General features: G+C 42.6%; 1 protein-coding gene across 3 annotated transcripts in view; it reads left to right on the forward strand.

Annotated features, from left to right (window-relative positions):
• LOC147667170 (ensconsin-like) overlaps positions 1-24,339 on the forward strand; it is a 652,025-nt gene that overhangs the window by 274,062 nt on the left and 353,624 nt on the right. For all 3 annotated transcript variants that reach the window (XM_086948874.1, XM_086948875.1, XM_086948876.1), the window contains exon 4: positions 6,951-7,028. The gene's annotated coding sequence lies outside the window, so the exon portion shown is untranslated. The remainder of the gene's footprint in view (positions 1-6,950; positions 7,029-24,339) is intronic.

The following is a 24,339-nucleotide window of genomic DNA, read 5'->3' on the forward strand; positions in this document are numbered from 1 at the left end:
GTATGATGCAGGCGTGTTCGGTGGTGGAATAATAATCCCTTCTCTGGTTTTTATTGACTTATCCCTTTTAAAGACATTTTTAACTTTCTTGGCAAATGACATTTTTCTTTTATCTCCGTACATGATATAAGGTCTTCCTTTCTTTAGCAAAACCTAGATATTTTCCATCTGGTCGATTTCCTATAAATCCTGGATCTAAATGCCACATATATTTTATGCTGCTTTACTTTGTGATGAAACAAGTTCAACCCATGGTTGCGCGTCTTTTCCATGAGACTGAATTCTCACCCTCCTGGGCTCACCCCTCCTTTACAAAATTACCTCAACTACACACCCGCTGTATCAACCAATACCAGCGCAGCTCTGAGTGAAGGGCAACTCCGCAACTGACTCCCTCCTTTGCAAGGTAATACGAGAGTTTATTTCGATTTACTTTAAATGCTCATTTTTATTAATTAACAACACAAAAACATTCGCCACTATGTCAGAGTAACTATTTCGAAAGAAAAGAATGATTTGTATTCACTGCGAGTAACTCCCTTCCGTTTACTCTTCACACACTACAAGTAGATCCCTTCCGTCTACCTTTCATACAAGCATCAGAGAACCTGTTACTCCCTCTGGCTTACCCTATCTAGGTTACGTAAGGCCAAAGTTTCATCAATGGACCCCTTTGCTGTCACTCAAGCTCAGAAGAACCTGCTACTCCCCCAGTGTGACCCTTTCTAGGTGATATCACATCAAAGTTTTACTAGCGAACTCTTTGCTATCAATTATTCACACATTTATTCAGAAAAATCCCTAAAATAGTGCTTCGGGATTTACCTAACCATTCACTTACTACCTCGAACAAGTGACCTCACTACAGAATGGCTTCCATTTACCATCTACTATTCTGCCCCCAGGGTTTCCAGAAAAAACATAAAACAGATAGGAACAGTTTTGGTTAATGCATAAAATCAATAAAATCAATAACTAAAAATCAATCAATAATCAATATATACTATCGATCTACACTAATCCCTAACCACTACTCTGCTCCCAAAATAACTGATAGAGTGTGGGCTCACCTGCTCAATATACTCACCTGGGTCCATATATCTATGTATATATTAAAAAGGTAAACCTACACACTCTATTCAATTGGGTTTTTAATATTTGGATTTTTATACCATTTATCCTTCCAGTCCAAGTCACCGATATCTAAAGTCCTAAGGGATCAAGGGAGTAAAAGGAAATGGATAGCATTAATAACATTTAGCATTTCATAAATAACCACAAACTCGGAAAGGTTTTAAAATCTTTATCTAAGTAAATCTTTGAAAGACTTAAAAACATGAAACTCAAATTCATTTCTTATTATGTTTTAGACTAATGCTGATTTAAAAACAAACATTTGCAATAACTTGGAGAGAAATTGTCATTAAACACTTGAACAGAGGGTGGGTAGGAGAAAAATGAAAACAGTACAATGACAAACCCACACTTAATAGTTACCTATTCCGGTGTGATGACCAACCCTGATCATAGGCTGAGACAAAGAAATTAGATCCCAAAGTACAGGTGCCAGCAGAAAAGAACAGGTGCAAGCCAGAATCAGAATGAGGACAGGATACGGACCAATTTGGATCAGGACAGGACCACCACAGGTTAAGACTCGCACCAGAGTTAAAGTGCAAAACGCCAGCGTTGAAAACCCTCTCTGCAGCTAACAGTCTAACCCCGATTGGGTCATCGATCTCCTTCCCAAAAACCCCGATTGGATTATCAAATCTTCTGACAGAGTGCTCCACCAGCAACTCTGCTCTCAATCACCTATTGAGTGCGTTGGGTCAGTGACAGGTCAGCTATTCGGACAAGTCGGACAATCTAGCTAGCTAAGCTTACCCTAGTTATACTATTTTTCAGGTCAGTGTACCACCCCCAAATGTTGCAAATGTGTGAATCCCACAATTTTATTGGACAAGAACGAGGAGTAGCCATCACACCATACTTTTCTAGAGGCAACTTGTCAATCATGTATTCATGACATCTCCTCTCATACCTTTATCAATCCATGTTCTTTTTTTATTCCTCCCGGTAATGAAATGTATCAAATGTTTTATTTAATTAAACAATTTTATCAATTCAGCTTCCTCTGTCAAGGCAAGAAGTTCATTCTTTTCCGCCTTCCAAGTCTGTCTTGGCCATGATTCAAGGCTACAGCTTCTGTAACTTCAGGACTTGTCGCGCAGTCACAGTTTCTCCAAAGATGGAGTTCAGCAAAGCATTTAGGCCCATTCAGTTTATCATGTAAAAATAGAAAAGAACAGTTTTAGAGACACAGAATAAATGAATACACTGTATACCACTTCTTTGTACTCTACTCCCATTCTTTTATTTTATACTATTGCGTTAGAGATTATGCGAAACTGACAGTTTAGCAAGGCAGCGGTGCAAGCTTCTTGCACGTTAGGACACATAATGGCCATCTTAGTTCTATTGCGCAGAAGCAGAAGTTTTCTCTCCAAGCATATCACGTGGGCATAACAGACGCATGCACAGTAGAAAATCCTGCGTAGCAGCAGCCATTTTAGTGCAAGCGGGTTATTGTTAGTAAAGCACAAGCTTCCCCTAGATACCTATTATGTCGTGTAATGCAATATTAATAAGACAAAAACATGTTAATTAGTACATTAATGTTATTACGAGAGGGTTGAGTACAAGCAAGTCACTATACATGTAAAACCTTGCTCCATCAGTTACATTGCAAGCTATATGGCAACTCCTCAATAGAGAGAGTTACATGTCATTCCTTCAAGTTGCATATTTCCATGTCCCCATCCATCTAAAACACAGGAAATGTCTTAGGTTCACAGTAGCCGGCAGCCACTTTCAGTTCCAGGTGTTACCGTCCGGTCTCAAGTATGCCCCCTGCATTTTTATAAAATGCCTAATACCTGTGGCATCCTTCCTCAGACAACAAAAACACCAGGTTTTCCCGAACCTAGACAACTGGTTGGTCATGGTTCCTTCTGACCAGACTGTAAAAGCATCCTCCATGGCTTACATACACCTATTCAACGAGCTAGGCTCTTATTCTGAATCCGGACAATTCAGTCCTTCAACCTTCGCAGCGGATAACGTTCCTAGGAACCATGCTGGGCACAACGCTAAACTGAGCATACTCCACAACGGAGAGACAATGGAAGCTGATGACTTTAGCAAGACTAGTACAAACAAATGTCACTTTCCGGTCGCCCCACAAATCTCTCCTGAGTATGTAGTCTTCCTTCATTCATCTAATCCCATACTGTCATCTGCGCATGCATCCGTATCAAGAAACTCTGGACAGTCAATGGGCTCAGGCCACAGGAACTTTAGATGACATCATACAGGTAATTCTACCTATCGTCAAATCGCTCACCTGATGAACACAACATGTAAATCTGTCAGTCGGCCTGCCGTTCCGAACTCAAACATCACTGTTCGTGATTACAACAAATGTTTCCCTAGAGAGGTGGAGAGTGTACCACCAGCATCTCCAGGTCAGCAGCAAATGGCCACATTCCCGTTGTGGCCTTCACATCAATCTACTCGAGTTAAGGGCAGTTAGTACATCTTGCCTACAAGCCTTGCTTCCCAGGATTCTGTAGTCCCCAGTGCTCATACTAACAGACAATGCAACCACCATGCTCTAAGTAAACAAGCACAGTGGCACCATATTTCGCCTGCTGTCCAGGAACCTCAGCTAATCAGGAAATGTTCCATCCATAAAAAAAAACACTGCAGAAACCATACCTAGGAACCAGAACGCCATAGCAGGCACCTTGAGCAAGCTAAAAACATCTTGCCATGAGTGGGAACTGGATCAAAAGATGCTGGACCAAGTCTTCCTGCAGTGGGGCAAACCAAATCTGGACCTCTTTGTGTCCCTCCACAACACAGAAGGCCAGTTCTTCGCAACCTGGCATCCTCAACCAAGGTCATGGTGGTCTGCATTTTTTATTGCATACATCTTTCCTCCAATTCCTCTCCTCCCAAAAGTCGCCAGGAAGATCAAGGCTGAGTCCTGCTAGATAACACTCACAGCCCTAGAAGGGCCTTGCCAGCACTGGTTCAGAGAGTTTCTCTTCCTTTCAGTGCAGCTTCACATTTGACATAAACTGATCCTATTGCTTCTGATGATGAGCCAGGGACAAGTTCTTCATCCAGACCCAAGTCTCTTTGGTTACCAGCCTTGCTTCTGAGTACCACAAATTTGGAAATCAGAACAATCCTTTGGATTGCAGGGACATACTAGCTAGAGCAAGGGCGGACAACACAAACAAAACATACTGCTTGAAGTGGAAAATGTTGTGCATATGGTGCCAGAGAGCTAATGTACATTCCATCTCCTCTTCACTTGAAGAGATTTTACCTTACCTTCTACACCTTGCTCAATCGAGCTTGGCTAATGCCTCCATTAAAGTACATCACGCAGACATTTCTCGCTTTAGGAAATCCCCAACACACCATTCCTATTGCCTGTGAGGCTCGTTGAGAAATTCATCAAAGGATTACTCATAACATTTCCACCGGTGAGGCCTCCTCCGCTGCTTTGGCAGCTCAACACAGTACTTGCACTGTTAATTAAATATCCTTTCAAGCCTATGCATAAAGCAGAAATTAAATTTCTCTCCTGGAAAGAAGCTCTCCTCCTCGCTCGCACCTCAGCAAAAAAAGTTAGCGAAATTCAGGCTTTCACAATCTAGGAGCCCTTCTTCCAGTTCAGGAACAAAAGGGTTATTCTACGCACAAACCCTACGTTTATTACTAAAGTCCTATCGGACTTCCTTCTTAATTAGCCTGTGATTCTGAAGTAATTGTTTCCAATTCTTCATGCATCAGCTCATCAAGTACTACATTCGCTGGGTAACAAAAGATACTAATAGTTTTATTTGGAAAGAACTAAGCGTATTCACAAATTCAACCAACTCTTTGTAGCCTACAGCCCACCAAGAAAGGGTTTCCCTCTAACAAAACAGAGCATCTCTAGATGGATATTTAAGGTCATTCTATCCTGTCATCAGAAGGCTTGTCGGCGTTTGAATTTAAAGGTGCGTGCTCATTCCACAAGTGCCATGTCCACGGCATTGTTTGCTGGTGTGTCATTGCCAGATACCTGCAGAGTAGCAACTTGGAGGAGTGCCCACTCCTTCATGCAACATTACTGCTTGGATTCAGAAGCCCTCAGAGATACAGCAATGGGACAAGCGTTTCTAAGGCATCTTTTTCAATAAAGGTGAGCCATTGCTTTCTTACACCCAACCGCTTAATTCTTATGTGCATTTTGCTTATTGCTTATATGTTTATATGTATTGTCCTTTGCACTAGATGATGAGTTGTATCTGTACAAAATGTGCTTGTTACTGCTCTCTACTCTGATTCAAGTATATGAATCTATGAAAGTTCCAATACTGGAGTAAGAAAATAAGTTACCGACCTGCAACTGTAGTTCTCTAGTATTGAAATTGTTCCTAGATACATACGCGACCCACCCACCTCCCCTGGGAAGCTCATCTTTATTCCTCTCCGTACAGTACTACGTATATGCATGCATGGGTGCTGGGAAAATATGAGGAACTGGAGCTTCTCTCAGGAAGGTTCTACAGGATGGCGTGACCGGATTGCTTGACTCTTAAGTTTAATGCTTTTTAAAATATTGACTAGGATATGTTCTTAAACCGAAAGGCCTAAGCCCTCTATGTTCTATGTCTATTGTGACATTACATTTCTATGGTACCGGAGACTCCCATCTCGATGACGGGCAATGATTCAAGCTAGTGAATCTGTGAAAGATTCCAATTCCTGAGAACTGCAGTTCCAGGTAAGCAACTTGTTTTCTTCTCTACCCACATGAAACTATGCATTTTTCAGGTTGCACTAAACCGGAGTGAGAAAATAGGTTATTGTGTACTTTTTTACCTGTAACCATCAGAGGTGCTGCCTACTATGAATGTAGAAGTTAGTGGCTAAATCTAGTCATAACATTGCTGTTAAAAGTTCGGTGACTAGAATTACCAAAAAGAAAGTTCAGCTTAAAATACTCAAACTGGCAAATATAAGTCTAGATAGATGACAGAATTGGAAGCTATCCACCAATTATGTACATACAATTCGAATCCTTGTACACAAATTTAGCCTGTGTGAGTGTCTTGAAACTGTATAATTTTTCCAGGTGCCAGCTGAACGTTCCTCTAAAGAAAGGTGGCCAAAACACTGCTGCCATTTTTAAAAGACCTGGAATCTCATTTATATTATCAACAATGGAAAAAACCCTATAGTTTTAGCAGTGTGTTTCCTGACCAAGACACCAACTATCACTCTGGGTAGGAAAATTATTACTTCATACAGCCTCACACTGTAACTATTATAAATCCGCCTTCCAATAAATGGTATCCCCACAGAAGCTTGCTAGTGTTTTTTTGCTATCTGAGTGATAAAACTGCCATTATGTTTGTAAATGTGGAATTTGCATGTCTTTAGTAAAGTGGGAAAGTTACTCAAGCAAATATTTAAAAACATTCCAGATGCTTCTTACATCATTCTTCCATAATAGGAGAATTTGGATTAGATTGGATTCCTGGATCTTCAGATGTTATAATATGTGTTCAGTTATATTTCAGTTATGTGCAGCAAACATGAAAAAATAATACTTGCCTTATTTAAGGATTTTAAAAGTTTTCAGTTTAAGGATATGTATAAAGGTTGATTGAAATAATAAGGCTGCGGAGGCTATATTCATTCCTAATTTACGATAGAACCTGCAACATTAATTTCACCTTCTACCCATCAAACTCCTCTTCGCAATACCAATATGCAACTCCTCCTTTCCTTCTGTACAGAAGGCATGTAGACCTTCATTCACACAGAGTTGGCTGTTTGTTGCTAGTCATATAGTTATGAACCTTACTTTGTCATTCTTTTAGAGCTTCAACCAGTCCTAAAGGTTGATGACCGACAACGATTAGCAAAGGAACGAAGAGTGGAGCGTGAAAAGCAAATAGGTGAGTGCTTATTGTTATTCTCTGCTGTTAATATCACCAATGTGTTTTTCTTTGCTCTGAGCAATACAGTTGGACGTATAATCCAGGGAGTTTTCATTTTTAGAGAGTACATATTTGTCAGTTTAATGTATTTATCATTATTGTTTAAATGCCACCCACATACGCTAATCACTTTAGTGTCATGAGGGCAAATGGAACTATAAGATGGATCTGTAGTAGCATTAATGACAATTCTAATGGCATATATATAGCGTATAACATAATTTACTGATCTAGTTGGCAAACCACTTTAAAATCCAGTTTATTAGATAGAAAAGGTGTGGCATAAGACCAGGATCTTGAGGTAATTTCTGAATTTGTAGCCTCGTTACTTTGATCAGGCAGTTCCACTGCTTAAAGACAAAATTGTATCACTCCTTTGCAATCGCAAAACATTGATTAGACAAAATCACCTCAAAGGGGGTGGTATCTGATTTGGAAAGGGAAAGCTGTCCTTTTGGGGATCATGGTAGTAAGCCTTGAAGGGAACAGGCAGTGGTTGTGTTCCCAAACTCGAAACATATTTATAAAGTAACACCAGTGTGTTAAAAAAAGGAAGTGTTTATCGTTTGAGGAAAGAAATGCTAAAATGGTAGTCTGCTGTCCAAGCCAGGCCATCATGCCTGCATTTGCAGTCATTCACATGGGATGATTAATAATCATAAGGCGGCTCATACGATTTATGCTGTGACCATTTAGTACAGATGTTGCATCGCAAATTAAACCCAGTTTCATATCAGGCAAGTAGCATATCCGGGTTTGCAAATGGGTTTTTGTATTCTCTACCCTGCTTTCTCTTCATCGATCACTACAAATGATGGCGGGTCCTCTATGATGTACTTGGAGGATGCATGTCTTCTTGCGTCTTGTTAGGAAAAATGTTCACCACACCTTGGTTTAAAAGGTAGTTGCGCATCTTGGGCCTTCCTATGAATTAACATATGGAAACCTCATATTGAATATAGTACAATGTTATGTGTTATAGTTAACAGAATTGTACTAATGTATTAAGCCTATAGACAGGCCACCCACAAGAAGACCAAATAGCATTTGCTGTCCATAGGCTTTCAGAAGTTGCACATGTACCAGCAGCGCAATTTAATGGTTCACCTTGAATTAAGGGCCAGATGTAGGTAAATCTTATTTACCGACTCTAAATTACTGAATTTTACCGATTCGGTATTTTAGATTCGGTAAATAAGATGTAGGTAATTATTCGGTAATTTTTACCGAATCAGAATGATTCGGTAATTACCAAATCGGTATTTACCGATTCGGTAATTGCCATTGATTCCTATGGGCCTCAAGGCCCATAGGAATCAATGGCAATTACCGAATCGGTAAATACCGATTCGGTAAAATTACCCAATTGACATGGGGACAGGGTGTCACTTTGACACCCTGTTGCACCCCTGATTCAGGCTTGTCAGTCATGTGACACACATACATGCCCTTAGGGCACGTCTGTGTGCGACATGGCACAGGTGTACATGCACAGATGTGCATGTACACAGGAATTTGTTATTTACGATGCAATAGTATTACATGGTAAATAACGAATTCTTAGGGGCCTGTGGCACTGTTTGCAGTGCCACCTACATATAGATTTACCGATTCGGTAAATTTACTGATTCTGTAAAATTTAGGCCCCCTACATCTCAATCACCATATACCGGTCGGTGATGTCCGAAATCAGCCGTTACCGACCAGTATTTGGTGACTTACATCTGGCCCTAAATCATTATTCCTATTTAAAAGTCCAATATTCCTGCTTTGCGTCATTGTGGGCTGAACACGGTTGAAAGGATTTCTCCATTTACTGAAGCACAACGAGCTGAAGCACATCGACTGATTCAGACCCCTGTGGAGATCCTAGGCAAAATCCAGGAAAAGATGTTGTGTTTTGCTCCTTTACAAATTAGACCCTTGCATACTTAATTCAAATTGAACAAAGAAACATCCTGTGTAAACATACATGATCATGCCATACATATTTAGTGATTTTATTTTTACTTACATTAAAACTAGGATTGGTATTTTTTCTATATCCTTCTTCTTTAGACATAAATTGTTGTCCTCCTAGCATGAAAGGGATTTGAAGTATTATGCACAAGGAAGGAAGACTTGGGCGGCCCACACCCTTCCCCAGTTGCTCCCATTTCCTACTGTAAGGCTGACAGACAATTTGCAGTTACCCTTATGAACACCTGAGTGTAGAGATTGCTTAATTGGTGTTTGTTCTAATTTCTCAGTTACAGATTTACTTGTGCCTTTCAGCCTTATTCTTGTGTAAAATGCCAAAGGTTACCAAATTCCAAGAATATGGTTCCTTTATTTCACAGTGTTTCATGGGTTGCTCTACAACTGTGCCTGCTGTACTTGGGTCCTCAACATCACGTACATAGCACACGAAATGCAGTTTCAGGGCTAGCTTCTCTAGAAGTTTGAAATGTGTATTAGATTATAAACATGCAACACAGTACAGGTGTTAAATTCAAACACAGCGTGTCTTCCATCCAGACATTAAAATTAAATAACTTAATAATTAATTATAGGTAATAGTGTTATGAGAAAATATAGAAGATTGTCTAATGAACAGAAGCTATGTGGAAGAATAGGCAATTAGTTAAAATCAGTAACTGACAAAATACAGACCGAATTTAACTGATCAATATTGACATTATTCCAAAAAGTCATCTGTTACCAGTGTTAACATTTCCATTTTACCTTGTAGCTAACCACTGCTTCCGCAATTAACAATGTGAAGTATAAGAATCTCCCCTGTGTTTTTGTAATGTAATGCAGTAGTTTATCTGTCTTAAGGAAGCAGTGTCTTCGCCTTTGAACATAGTGACCTAGCCTCACCCTTGCAAGTCCAATGTCTGGAGGCTGGTACCCTTAATTCTCTTGTGGGATTAATTTGCGCATCAATGTAGGTAGAGGTCAGTAGCAGGAAAGAGAGAACAGGTTATTTTCAACACAGTATGCATAGATTAATCCTCCGTAACTACGGAATTAACGATGAAGATGTATGGCCTTTATTATGATATTTGAGAGATAAAATGATTCAATTTGTAAAATGGGGAGATGGATACAACAGCAATCTATTTCATGCAATTCTTTCTAAATCTCTGCATTTCTTGACAAACCTGATCAGAACTGTATGAGCTAAGCACTTTATTATTGTCATTACTTTTCCTACCATCATTCCAGCCTGGCTTGCTTTATAATATTAAAAAATATTAGTAACCTATGTGTAATTGCACCTGCTCCATAAAATATAAGTTACTGTTCCCATTTCATTATCAAAACCACCCAATTACAATGCAGGAACAGTCTTGCTGTTCTCTAAGCATGAAGGCTCATTACTGTTGATATCTGGGTTTCGTCCGCTTTGCTCAGTTCCCTCATCTCTAATACTGTGATACATTTTAAATAATCTACTGCTTGAGTTGGAGGTCCTTCCAGAGACTGGTCCTCCAAGTAGCCCTTTGTATGGTTCACACTTGTTCACAGCTAATAGGAGGAAAGGTAGCCTCCACAAATCTTGGGCATTAATATTTTCAACCTTTTTCCCCATTGACAATTAACTTCAGTATTGTGAGCAAGATGCAAATCCTGTCGTCACTGGGGAGTGGCACTGCATAATAAATGTTCCAGATGTTTACTTCCTTGCCGCGACACAGAAACTAGATGCTCTCTATCTATGCCCAGGAGCAGATCTATGAAAATAAGGAGCCTAACTTCCATCTGAACTTTGAACATGTCCTGCCAGTTGGTAATGACTCATGATATAGAAAGAAACACATATTTATCTCAATTTAGATAACTGAATGTTCTGTGATTACTATTCTCTGCAGTCTTGAGTAATCCTCTGTCTGAGCTCTTCTGCTCCAACCCATGTTTATTCTCCTGTGAGGCCAAAGACTGCTTCTCAGAGCTGTTCTTCAGAGCTTTGTACCACATATAGACATACGCATGCAACCCGGCACTACGTTCAATTTCCCAGATCGATGTATAACATTTCCACTTGCCTCTATTATTTGTTTTGTTTGTTACGGTCTGGAAATGTACTGCAGGGTTAATCCCAGAAGTATTTTCATTTTGTATTCTGCTTTTTTCTCTTTTTCTTTCATACTTTAGCTTCTGCAGATTAATTTGCAACTTTGAATCAAGCTATTTCTAGTTTTGTACAAGTGAGTAACAGCACCTAACCAGACCAAATGTACTCTGTCCTGTCTGGGGCATTTGTCCTTGATTCACTATTGTGTGTGTTCCTTCATGGCAAAATTGTCTGTAATAAAAAAAAGTCCGTCACTTATGTAGAGCAACTGTGGCCATGTCCTAGAGCAGAGGTTTGATTTCATCTCATGGAGGAAGAATGAAAGGCAGAGCATTCAGTCCCAATGGAGTACCTTACTCGCTGACAGTCAGGACGGTACTGAAGGATCCCTTTGTCCTACTGCATGTAACTTATTAGAAACCTCTCTAAGGGTGAAAATTGTGGATTCTACGTCTATCTTTCCTCTAACATTGCCAGATAGTTGCAGTTAATAAGGACCAAGTAGTTTCTCACTACAGTAATCAGAGGCCTTTCAGATACTGAGACATTCTCAAAGCTATAATCTCTGCTGCTGGACGTGATGACCCTTGACATTTTTGCATTCAGGAAGCACAAGTGAGAGCTTTGGAAATCAGTGTGTTTGCATTGGTAAGTTGGGCCAATCTCAGCCCATGCAGGTCTCTCTCACAAGTCTTACCTAAGCAAGGTGTAGCATACTCTGTACCTAACACAATTGCTGGGAGTAAATCAAGGAGGGTTAGGACTGGGCCTTTCCAAGTGGTTATGGAGGAGAGTCAGCACTTCCCTGGTATTAGCAGTCTAAGTCTACCAGTCTTCTGTCTCTTAGAACACCCCCTTTTCAGTCTTGTTCTCGGGCTGGGTAACACCATGAAGAACAGCTCAAATCACAATATAGGCCAGTAGAAGTCCTGGAGCATGTGAATGAGGCCGCTACATGGCTAACTGCATACTAAGTCCCATAGGTTTAATGAGATCTGGTACATTCAAAGCAGGCAGAAACCCCCAAAACTAAGAGCGTCCCTGTTAACCCTCCACTCGGTCCACTTGTGCTCAACAACGTGAGACCCTGCTTCCCAGGACTGGTGGTGATAGTGGCACCACTGAGGCAGGCAGATTACATCCCATAAGGGAGGTACTTTGTGGCCCTCGCTTCCTCGCTGCATAATAACAATGTAGGAAAGTAGGATCTGCTTTTATGGTTACTCCCACTTTTTGCCTGGTGCTAACCTGTTATTGACTAGTCTGACTGGGATCCTGCTAATCAAGGCCCTAGTCTCTCAGTACTTGGGTGTATCCCAGATTGGATACTGGAGTACACTTATAAGTCCCTTGTATATGGCACTAAGGTACCCGGGCATTGATACCCCAGAGGTCCCCATGGGCTGAAGCATGCATTATGTCACCCATGAGCGACCATTCAATATGGAACTACAGGCCTGCCATTGTAGCCTGTGTAAGGTGGCTGCAATGCTAGCACCACTTACTACATATATAGGTTTCCTATATCTTGGATCACTGCACTTAAAACCTACCAGTCACCCTTCTAGCAGGCCTTTGTATTCCTGAAGGCAGGGTGCCCCTGCATGAGCAGGACACCCCTACAACCTACGGAGTCCATTATCCTAGGTCCATTATCAGTGAAGCAGCCATATACCATATAGAGGCACCGCGTAATTACATAATGACCGCCTTGAAACTGGCTGCAATGAATCCTATCATGTTTGATATCAAACATGTTGGAATCCTACCCCCACACCGTAAACGGTGTTGGAGCATGATTCCAAGCACTGGTAGAGCCCTCCATTAGGCTCTGTGTTCCCGGTGCCTGCCTTCTAGACCCGGACAGCACAAAATGGTTGCTGCCGACCAGAGACACAGTTCTGCCCTCCTAATTCTGAGCCAAGCTCAAGCAGGGAAGGCAGAAAAATAGGCATCCTGTCACAGGGAGGGGTGACCACTTCCCAGACAGGATTTAGTGTATTGGGACAGGTTGGGTGCGCTTGCCAGGCCACTCAGTCTGCATGAGGGGCACATTTGGCGCCTCCTTGCATTGTCCAGTTCAAACCAGCTCTGGGAACCGTTGACTCCCGCCCTGGCACGAAACTGGTCAAAGGACATCGCCTCCCCTCTGTCCAGACCCTCCTCTGAATCGTCCCAACCCTTTCTTTAGGGTACTTAAGGGCTTACCTGTGGGTTGGTGCCTAGATTCGCTGTGGTACAAGATTCAGATCAGACACCACTTCTTTTACCGTCTGGGCACTCTGGACTTTGCTGGACTTAGTTTGGTCTCTGCTTCATCTCCCTTCCAGTCTGCTGCATAGTCTGTGGCTGTGCACCGTACAAGAACCTTCCAAGGCCTGTAGAAAGCAAAGAGACCTGTAGGATTCTCCTTGGAAGTGAATAAGTCACGTACCTGCGTTCGCAGGCACCCCAACTAAGTTGACCGGTCTGCTGATCCTGAGCTCCTCCGGACTCCAAAAGGTCCTGTAACACAGGTGGTGGTTCGCCACAGCTCTCGAGGCCTGCCCTGCCCTCCTACCAAGTTTGAGGCCAGTGTCCCTCGTGGGTGCAACCAGAACCGAACCCCTGTGCACCGAGTCAACTTGCAGTTGCAAAGGCTTGTTGGCTTCCTTCCACCAAGATCTTCGGGCTCCAAGTGGCCCCAGCCATCTCCAGCGACCAAAGTCTTTGTCCACGTCACGTTGTGTGCACCTTGGCCTGCATCTTTTGGTGAGATGCTTGAGGTCCTCTTCCTTCGTGGGACAGGTTTTGCACGGCTCCTGGTCTTCCTCAGCATCGCACCAAAGGAGTATGCAGTTCCTGTAGGGTGGGGAAAGAAGGAGGCTAGGTTGGTCAACACCCTTACCCAGTAGTGGAGTCTGGGTGTCTCCCAATTTGGTAAGTGTGGCCCTCGCACACCCATTTGGGTGTCATGCTTCATCATAGGGCTTGCTCCTCGTCAGGCCGTCGCTGCAATGCCTAACTTTGTCTGAGGTCTTTTTCCCAAGCCTTATAGGTGAGGTGTGTGTGAGGGGCCTAGTGGTGGAGATGTGAGGTGATGTGAGGAGAAATAAAATGAGGCGAGGTGGTGCTCCAAAATGAATTTTAATCTGCGAGCCCACTCGGAGGCAGAGCAAGGGGTAGGTTCCCGGCACCTGTTTTCCAGGAAAACTCATGACGTTAACTTTTGTAACGATCGTTGCTCTGCCTAACTATTGATGAGGCGTGACTTGAACCCAAATTGGGCTGGTTCCATGATTTGTATTAATGAGGTACCTCAATGTAAGATCATCAGAGTGATTGGTTCATTTTCCATAACCAACCACCCTTGTAGAGAGTGCATCAAGATGGGTCCTGGAGAATTGCAGAGTGATTTACACACTTAGGGTAAGAAACATGTTGACCATGACTACACACATATAGACACCTCCGTTCATTATAATTGGCGGTATCCATATTCTGGTTTTATTTGTGACAAGTGGGCAAAAAGAAATAAAGAAAATTCCGAAAGAAGAATCATCCGTGAAAGAAAAGGTGGTGTTCTCTTCTTATCATAGACAGAAGCACTTAAGAACTATGTAAATTAAATTATAACTACGGTACTCCGTTTGAAGTAGTCCAAGGGGAACATATCAGTCTACGAATAACAGTCATGGCACAAGTTTGTTTGCCCTGCCTCTCTTCTGTATACATGGTTTTAGTAGAAGGGCCTATCTGTACACAGCCTTGGCAAGGTGGCGGATGAGAAAAAGCCTAATGTTCCAGGGCTTCCCTGATAACACTTCTTGTCAATATCCAAGGGAGACAGTTTCATGGTTAGCTGCTTCAGGAGGCTTCTCCTTGTATTTCTTTGTAATCCAGTCTTGAGGATCCTTCAGAAACTAAAGCTGTGTCCAGGGGCTTCAGTCAACCTTGGGGTTTCAGTCTCGTACTTCATCTGACTCATAGTACTCCTGCACTTCCATCAGTGGGACATAACCCGGCTCCACAAAACACAAGACCACTTTATGCAAGAAGGAAAAGGACAATTCTCTTCCCCTTTATAAATTCACTCTGCTTGATAACAAAGATAATTGCCTTCAGTTATATTTTTATGAGATTTTCTTCTGACTACTTAGACATTCTAGCAATTGCCAGAAAATCCATGACAAAGTACCAATACAGAAGCAAGTGCCTAATGCTCTGCCATTGTGTATTGTCGAAGAGGAAGAGATCCTCTTTCTTGGTTTGTGGACAACATTTTATCCATTTCTGAAAGTGTAGCAGAATTAAATGATTAGTTTGATATGTGTACGCTGTCATCACTTAAATACACACAGGAAGGGGAATCTTTTTTCACCTCTATGATTTTTAAAAAAAAACGTCTGGCTTTATGCATTGCTTTCCTCTCCATTCTACCCCTTTCAAGAGAGATATGAACATTATGCGTTGCCACCTTATGCGCAAGTCTTCTTTGTCATCCATTTTTTCCCAATGTGGTTCTTTCGAGCTACCACTTGTTTCCAAACTTATTGTTTGAATTTTATTTAAATGAGGAAATCTGTTTCCAAGTTTATTTCCCCTTATGCCTTTTCGGCCCCTGGAATTCTTCAGAACATTCAGGTTAGGCTCATAATATCTTTTTACTATGACAGAACTGGGGATCATTGTTTTTCAGGAAGGTGATTGAAGTTGTGAGAGTGCGTGAGACTGAAGAGCAATAAAGTGTGACAGCAACTTGTAAGAGGTGTGGAATAGTGGGGAAACTCAACGGGCTGGGACGTAGGTATCAGTGGTACCAGGCATGGGGATATAAGGGGTCCACTTCACCCAAATTATTGCCTTTAAACCATCAAGCAGAGTGAATGTCAGGGCTGTGTGGAATACTCGAACCCCTGGTAAGGATTAAAGCGGTGGAAGAGGAAGCAAGGCAGCATGCAGTGTGTAGTGAATTGGGTTTGCACTCTTGCATCTCTCACAGGCTACAGTGACTTCGGCATTGTACTAGTTATCACCACCCATCTTACGCAGCAAAGTCCGCCTCTTTCCTCAACTGGTAGCTCAGATGTTCCCCTTTTTTCAAAATGACTCATGTACTCAGTTGCCTGAATTGATTGGGGCCTTTTGGCCTGCCACTTGTGAGGGCACCAATGTTACTATGTGTTCCCGGGAAGAGAGTTAAACACCCAGTCAGTCTTCTTCCACGATTTCAGTTACCCACTGTGTCCTTTGTACAACTTCATAAATATTCTTTTCTTTATTTGAGGTAGCTCCCAAGAGAAGGGCCTTAAGTATAACATTGTAAGACCTTTTTGAATCCTGTTTGACACATTACTACTCAACATCTTTTACTGTTGTAATGGAAAACAGTTCAATATTAAGGATGTAATTTGGCAACCTCATTTTGTGCGCATCAAATATGGGTCTGGTGTCCACCTCCTCGAATGTAATTTTGATAAAGGTAGGTGCCTTTTAGAGGTTGAGCTTCATGCTGTCCTGCTTTATTCTTTGGAGGGGCCACTCATTATTGCATGTGTTTTTCTACTTTGAGCATTCTGGCAAATTTACAGTATCTTCAATACCGTTGACACTTGGAATAATATAGTCGTCTAATGACTTTCAGCTGCAGTTTTCACATCTAGTTCTCTGGCAAAATTGCCTTTTCGATTTTACTCAAATTGCATTTCTAATATACTTGTAGGGGCTTTCAGCCAGCCCTATTCATCGACTGGTCTGTTATTGTCATTCACATTTTTCTTCTGACTTTTACAGCATGGGGCAGACTATCAGCCTCTTCGGCCATTAGCTAACTTCACTGCCAGCGACTGCATTCTGCCCTGTCGCAAGAAGCACTTCCAAACACAAAGTAGTTCCCTTATGCGCGAGGGAAAATGCACGCTATTTGAGGGCAAAAACAGTTTGCTTTTAGCCAGTGTTTTTTAAATTTTTTTATTTAGATTGATGAGGGTCAGGAAGCTTAACCAACAGTTTACGTTTTCTCAAAACTATGACAAGACTGAGAGACTCATTGGATTTGCCAATGCTTTTTTTAGCGTGACAGTCGCCATTGTGATTCATCACAATCCAGTTTATGATCCTTAATCTGGTTGTTGCTTTCAGAACTGTAAAAAAAATTGTGGTCCATCGCCTTACACAGCGCCCTCATTTCTTTTTCTTGTGTCACCTTTGTGGAAGTCTGATACAGCTCCTCCCAGCTTTATTTGCAGCTCTTATTTCAGCTTTGTTCTTGGGAGGATTCATTTTTCTGCAACTGTGTCCCATCATGGGTTATTGCCCGCACGAGAATCCCCCTGTTTAAACACACATCCTTCTCTCTTTGGTGCTGCTTTGCTTTTCTTCTCAATGTTTTTTCTCAGACCTACATAACTTAGGGCCAGATGTAGGACGGCAAATACCGGTGGTAACGGCCGATTTCGGCCGTTACCGACCGGTATTTGCTGTTTGACATGTAGGGGGCCTTATAGTTACAGAATCGGTATATTTACCGATTCAGTAAATTTACTGATTCTGTAAAATACCGAATCGGTGAATACAGATGTAGGTGGCAGTTTAAACAGTGCCACAGGCCCTTACCGATTCGTTATTTACCACCAAATACTATTTGGTGGTAAATACCGAATACCTGTGTACATGCACATCTGTGCATGTACACCTGTGCCATGTGGCACACAGACATGCCCTAAGGGCATGTATGTGTGTCACATGGCACACAAGCCTGAATCAGGGGTGCAACAGGGTGTCAAAGTGACACCCTGTCCCCCTTGTCAATTCGGTAATTTTACTGAATCAGTATTTACCGATTCGGTAATTGCCATTGGTTCCTATGGGCCTCAAGGCCCGTAGGAATCAATGGCAATTACCGACCGATTCGGTAATTACCGAATTTTAAAGATTCGGTAAATAATTCGGTAAAAATACCTACATAGCATTTACCGATTTGTAAATACCGAATCTGTAAAATTCGGTATTTACGAATCGGTAAATGCCTTTTACCTACATCTAGCCCTAAGTGCCTACATCACTTAACGCCTTTGAGCACTCCTTTTTTTCTCCGTGCATTTTTCCCCCAGAAATCTTACTCTCTCTGATCTCTTGGGGATCCGATTAAACCTAGATGAGGACAAATAAATTCCATAGCTTTTCAATAGGGTCGCACATTTATCTCTTGGATATAATGAACACATCTCGTTCCGGTTTGTGAGTGTTCGAGAAACAAGTAAAAAACAGTCTTGTGCTATTTATTGATGAACGAAAAAAAAAAAAAAATGCGCCCTGGATGTAGCTTTAATTTCGGTTTGTTTTCCCTCCAATCTGTGTCAGGTGGCGATCTCGCACTCATTTGTCACCACACAAACAACTAAATGAAAAAAAAAACATAAGTTATGTAGAAAATAAACGAATTTACTGTTACATAATCGATTTTTGTTATTGTCAGCGAGATAGTGTAATCGCCCCCCTGACGCCCTCTATTCTTTCAGGCCCTTGCATTGCCTCGAGGCCCGCCCATCGCATCTAATCCTTCTTCCTAGCATGTGACTCAGCTGCAGCTTAAAAACGGAATCCTCTTGCCGGAAAGGCTTTGTCTTCAGTGACAGGAACAAGAATACATTTTAGTGGTTCCTGGCTGCCCTGCTCTCCTCCCCGAGCATATAGATACTTAATTTGGTCTGTTTTTGCAGTCCACCTGTAAAAGGCTAGACCTGCAGAAACTGAACAAACAAAGTGAATCCCTCCTTGCACTACGGCCTGTCGCTTCTAATCGATGGTGTATGGCCTAATTCCCAAACGAGATTGCAATTTGCAACCCTCCCCACAGACTTATTCCGACCGGGTCAGATGATTATAGCGGCAGGGTCAGTGGGAATGAACTCCTTTGTAAAAGAAAATTAACACTTTAAGGGGAAATAACTCGGTCCTCTTTTTTTAACAGGTACATTTTTACTTTTTCAATCAGCATGAACAAAATACTTGTAGTTTATCATACAGCCTATTGAAAAGCATTACTATTTAATATATTAAACCATCATTTTTAGGTCTTGCCCGAGCCAGCGCATGCGCTGATTCTCAAGACATTTAGTAGGGGCTTTAAAAAGTGCTACCACAAGCTGCTTTTTTCTGGCCTACGCTTGCGTTTACGCGTGCGTGCACGCACACAACCGCCAGCTTTCAGCGCCCGGTCAGGCGCCATCTGGCTTTCCTCTCACTTGATTGCTTTCTCAGCGCTCCTCCGCCCCTCTCCCGCCGCGTCGTGCTGCTTTCACTTTCGCTCGCGGGCGCATGAAGGTGAGTGCCAAGCAGCTTGTTAGCTGTTAATATCAATCAATCAATCAGAGTACTTGTAAAGCGCGCTACTTACCCGTGAGGGTCCCAAGGCGCTGAGGGTAGAGGGAGGTGCTGCTACTGCTCGAAGATTATAAACAAAAAGCACCTGGTCTCGGTTTTGTGTTGCTTCTCTTTATTTTAGTAGACTGTGTGCCTTAATTAATTAATTCTTAGGCACGTGATTATTTTGCACATTTATACCATATCTACTGCTCAAAGAGCCAGGTCTTGAGGAGTCTTCTGAAGGCGAGTAGGTCTTGGGTCTGCCATATGTGGGAAGGGAGGGTGTTCCAGGTCTTTGGCGGCGAGGTAGGAGAAGGATCTGCCGCCGGAGGTCGTTTGTTGGATGTGGGGGACAGCAGTTAGGGCGAGGCTGGCGGGCGGAGCTGGCGGGTGTGTGAGTGGAAGCGGAGTCTGCTGTTCAGATAGGCTGGTCCGGCTTTGTGGAGTGCTTTGTGTGCGTGGGTGAAGAGCTTGAAGGTGATCCTCTTGTCGACGGGAAGCCAGTGTAGGTCTCTCAGGTGGGGAGTGATGTGACTGCGGCGGGGGACGTTGACAATCAGTGGGACGGAGGCGTTTCGGATGCGTGTAGTCGGCGTAGGTGTTTGGCTGGGATTCCTGCGTAGAGTGCGTTGCCGTAGTCCAGTCTGCTGCTGACGAGGGCCTGTGTCACTGTTCTTCTTGTTTCGGTCGGGATCCACTTGTAGATCGTGCGGAGCATACGGAGGGTGTTGTAGTAACACCCTCTGTTTGTTTTGTTAACGTTGCTCTCTCTGTAGTGGGTGCGTTTTGTGTGTTTCCTTCATTAGTGTCTGTGATGCATTTTTTTTGTGTGTGTTACCATCAAACATGCACCCTTTTGCTGCCTCCTATTTCAGAGCGAGCTGCATTTCGTCGAATGTTCTCTTCTGACGGTGTGCCTTACTCCTTCACCATCTTTTAATGAACTTTGTGTCTCATGCAATGATACTTTGCATTTCTTTCTTCCTGTGTTTGTGGTTCCGCACATCACGTTGTCTCTTTCTCTGTAAGATAATTTACTTTCCAGAGCCCTCTGTCCAATCCCGCAGACAGGTACCCACTGCCGGCTTCTTGGTACACAGGTCGGACTCGTCTGTCATCATTGTCAATTGCGAGAAGGACATTGATGAGATGGAAATAGTCCTCTTCGAGTTCATGTAGAGGAGCAGAGGGGTCAAGGCAGGTCCTGCGTTGCATCCTGATTTTCAGGTGCAATGACAACCCTGACATTCCATCTTAAAGTGGGTGCCAGCTCGTGAATGGATTTCTTTTTTTTTTTAATGTTTCGCAATCATGTGTTTTCTTATTGTCTTTTTAAAAAAACTTTTTTTTTACAATATATATACTCTAGAGCATTCAAGTTCACCAGATATATGTGACAGCCGGGACATGCAGTCCAGGAGGTTTATTTTGATTATGGGAATTATCCCGATTATATAAGGGGTTACACAGGACTACAAATCCCATCATGCAGCTTACAAACACTGGACTATATGTGCCTACTTACTGCAGGGACTAGGTAACTTGGGATCTTTTATCGGACAAGTGCTCTTTCTGTCCCATATCTGTCAACACAAGTGCATGTACCCCACCCCTCCCTCCTTTTTTGAGTATTTTTAATTTATTTTTATTTTATAAAGTGAATAAGATGAGTAGTCTTTGAAGCTGACAATTCAGTTCACAAGTGAGATGCTGAGGATGTTTCTAGAAATTGGTGAGATATTTACCCTGAAGGTTCCTTTCGCGGTTCCAGACCTGCGTTATTATTTTGTTTAAAGTTGCTTTGCTGCACTGTGGAATGCTATCCTTCATGCACATGCCTCTCCTCCGTGCTATCTCTTCCAGAGCTGTTTCCCAGGCCCCCAGACACCCTCCCATCCGCACATAGCTGGAGTGTTGTGAGAACTTCCTGACATCTGCAGTTGATCAGACCCTCAGCATTTATACATGCAAACAGAGCCTAGATAAAGGCTGCTGAGTCGAGGGACAGCCACATATTCTTTCCCCAATGACCCTCCACGGTCTCTGGTTTTACTATCCGGATTTTACTGATCAGGGTAATATATTCACAGGCTTGCTTGGTAAACAAAAAACCAACATCCATGTTTTCACTGTACTCTCTTTAAGGGCATGCTGGCCAGTGCTTGAAAGACTGGTAGGGCTGGTGAAGAGTCAGTCACGCAAAGGAGAAACGCCCTGGTTTCTCAAGGCCAGTCCACTTCTGATGACTTTCACCATAGATAGATTGGGAGAGGAGTTGGCCTAACAGTTAGGGCGATCAACCTCGAATCAGGGGAACTGGGTTCGAGTCTCGGCAATGACGCAGAACATCCTGTGATTCTGGGCAAATCACTTAATCCCCCATGCCTAACAAAAAAAAAGACAAGCATTGGCATAGCCAATAGGTCTCGCCTTTGGGACCTTTATAAGTGTTTAACCATGCAATGGTTGATGTTGTTGCACCGAGGATATTGTGCTGCATAACTAAATACTTATAAGGTCCCAAAAGCGGAACCTATTGGCTATGCCAATGCTTGTTCTATTTTGATTCCACACACAGTCCACAAAATTAAAAATGTGTGCTTTTGGTTCACGGGGGTGCGAGATTAAATAGCTGTAAAATATGTCCCCAGATTTTATTTATTAAGTGTGTTGTAGGTGCGTCTCACAAAAGTGGAAGTAGCATCTCCAGAAATCCATTGAGCATAATCAGAATCTTTATACCTTCTAGGTCTTCGCTAGTGACAGCTGTAGCCTTTTCCTGAATCAGAATCTTTATACCTTCTAGGTCTTCGCTACTGACAGCTGTAGCCATTTCCAGGCAAACTGAATGTTACCAAAACACGGCATATACTTAGAGCGGGCTTTGGTCATTATTGGTCGGCTTTGTTGTTGGTCTCAGATGTCTTCCCTGATTCAATGACTTTCGTCTCTATTCTTCTGTTACTCCATTACAGGAGCATTTAGATGTCAGTGTTGTGATTGGATGAGTTTTTATCTTTCAGTGCCTACTTTATGGGACTTATTTTTCTTTCTATTAAGCACTCCATGGTGGGTGCATATCATTCCATATTTTTACACCCATTTCCTCCTTTTTTCCCAGACCCACCACCATCTTTTCATTTTACTCCCCCCTCCTTTATTCGGTACCTCCATGTTGATTTTTTTCTCATCTTTTTTTGCATTTTTTTTTTTTAAACAAGGGCCTGGATGCCACAAAGTGCAATTGGCACTGCTCGATTCTTTTATTGCATTTCCTGTGAACTTCTTTTTTAGTCCTTTTTAAAAGAAAAAAAATTTAAACTTACCCTTCTAATGTGGCCGTGTTATAACAGTAAACTAAAACAGGTCACATTCATAATGACATTTTTGCACACATGAGACACGACGCAAGCTTGCACACTTGTCACAGTAAATGGGTCATGACAAATGCATTCATATGCGTCGCAGCGCATGTGTGCGCATCAGTGTCCATTATGGAATGGGTTTTCTTTAATTTAGAGCCCATTCCAAGACTGCCAAGCAAGCATGTGTGCGCTCTTGTAATTTGAAAAACACATTAGCTATGTTTTATTTACTTATTTATTTATTTTAAATGTACTTGTAGTGCGCATGGCTGCCTCAGCAATGGGGCGTCCCAGCGCAGTCGGACAGGAGGTAAGGAGAAGAGAGCTAAATGGTAGAGCAGAGCCAGGTTTTGATCAGTTTTCTGAAAAAAAACAGTGATCCTGTGTACTCTGGGCAGCAAGAGGAGCAGAGTTCCAAAAGATCGGGGCACAAGCCCTGAAGGAACGCCCCCCAGCTCCACGCCTACGCACTCTAATAGTGTGGGCCAGATGAAGATTAGCAGAGCGAAGAGCCCGAGAGTTGACATAAGTCGTACATAGACCCTGGAGAATTTGAGGGTCCTGACCATGAAGAATCTTATTTTTGGCGCAGAGGGTTTTAAACTTAACTCTCTGTTCAATTGGTAGCCAGTGCAGATGACGAAGGAGGTTGGAAGTATCGCAGTGTTGGGTAAGCCAAAAAGAGTACGCGCAGCCGCATTCTGTACCCATTGAAATCGTTTGGTCATAGTTTTATTTGCCCCTAGTAACAGTCCATTGCAGTAATCTAGCCGCGACTGCACTACAGATTGGACAATTATTTGCCGAATTGGGGCATCAAAAAACCCCACAATGGGTTTAAGGCCACGGAGAAGACCAAAGCACAGCCTGGCAACTTTTTGGGCATGTGGCTCAAATGAGAGGCCCCCATCTATCAGTATCCCTAGGTTCTTAACCACCATTTTAGGTATAGGAAGGGGGCCTAACACTGTGGGCCACCATTGACCATCCCATTGATGTGTATTAAGAGCACCTCTGTCTTGGAAGCATTGAGTTGCCCGCCATCCAGTCAGAATTGGTCAGCAGATCTTCGCAAAATTTCAGTTGGTCAAGATGGCTATTGTTACACAATTAGTCTTCACTTTTTCTATCATCAGCGTATGATACCATTTTGATGTTACATACTTTGGCCAACAGGGCCAGTGGGTGGACATATATGTTGAATAACGTCGGGCTCCGGGCCGAGCCCTGGGGGACTCCGCATCCCAGAGAGTGGATATTGGATGCATAGGGAGGGGCATGTATCTGGAACGAGGGCTCGGATAAAAATTATGAGAACCAGTTCAGTGCCCTGTCTTTGACACCAATCTCTTTTAGCCTTTGAAGTATAATTTCATGAGAGACAGTGTCAAAGGATGCACTTAGAAACAGAATCAGTGCTTACGTATTCCCCTCATCCAGCGTGGCCCACGATTGCTTTTTGACTTCCAAAAGAGCCGACTCCATACTATGTTTGGAA

This window comes from Lissotriton vulgaris, unplaced genomic scaffold, assembly GCF_964263255.1.
Source record: "Lissotriton vulgaris unplaced genomic scaffold, aLisVul1.2 SCAFFOLD_1069, whole genome shotgun sequence".
In the NCBI taxonomy this organism is placed as follows: domain Eukaryota; kingdom Metazoa; phylum Chordata; class Amphibia; order Caudata; family Salamandridae; genus Lissotriton; species Lissotriton vulgaris.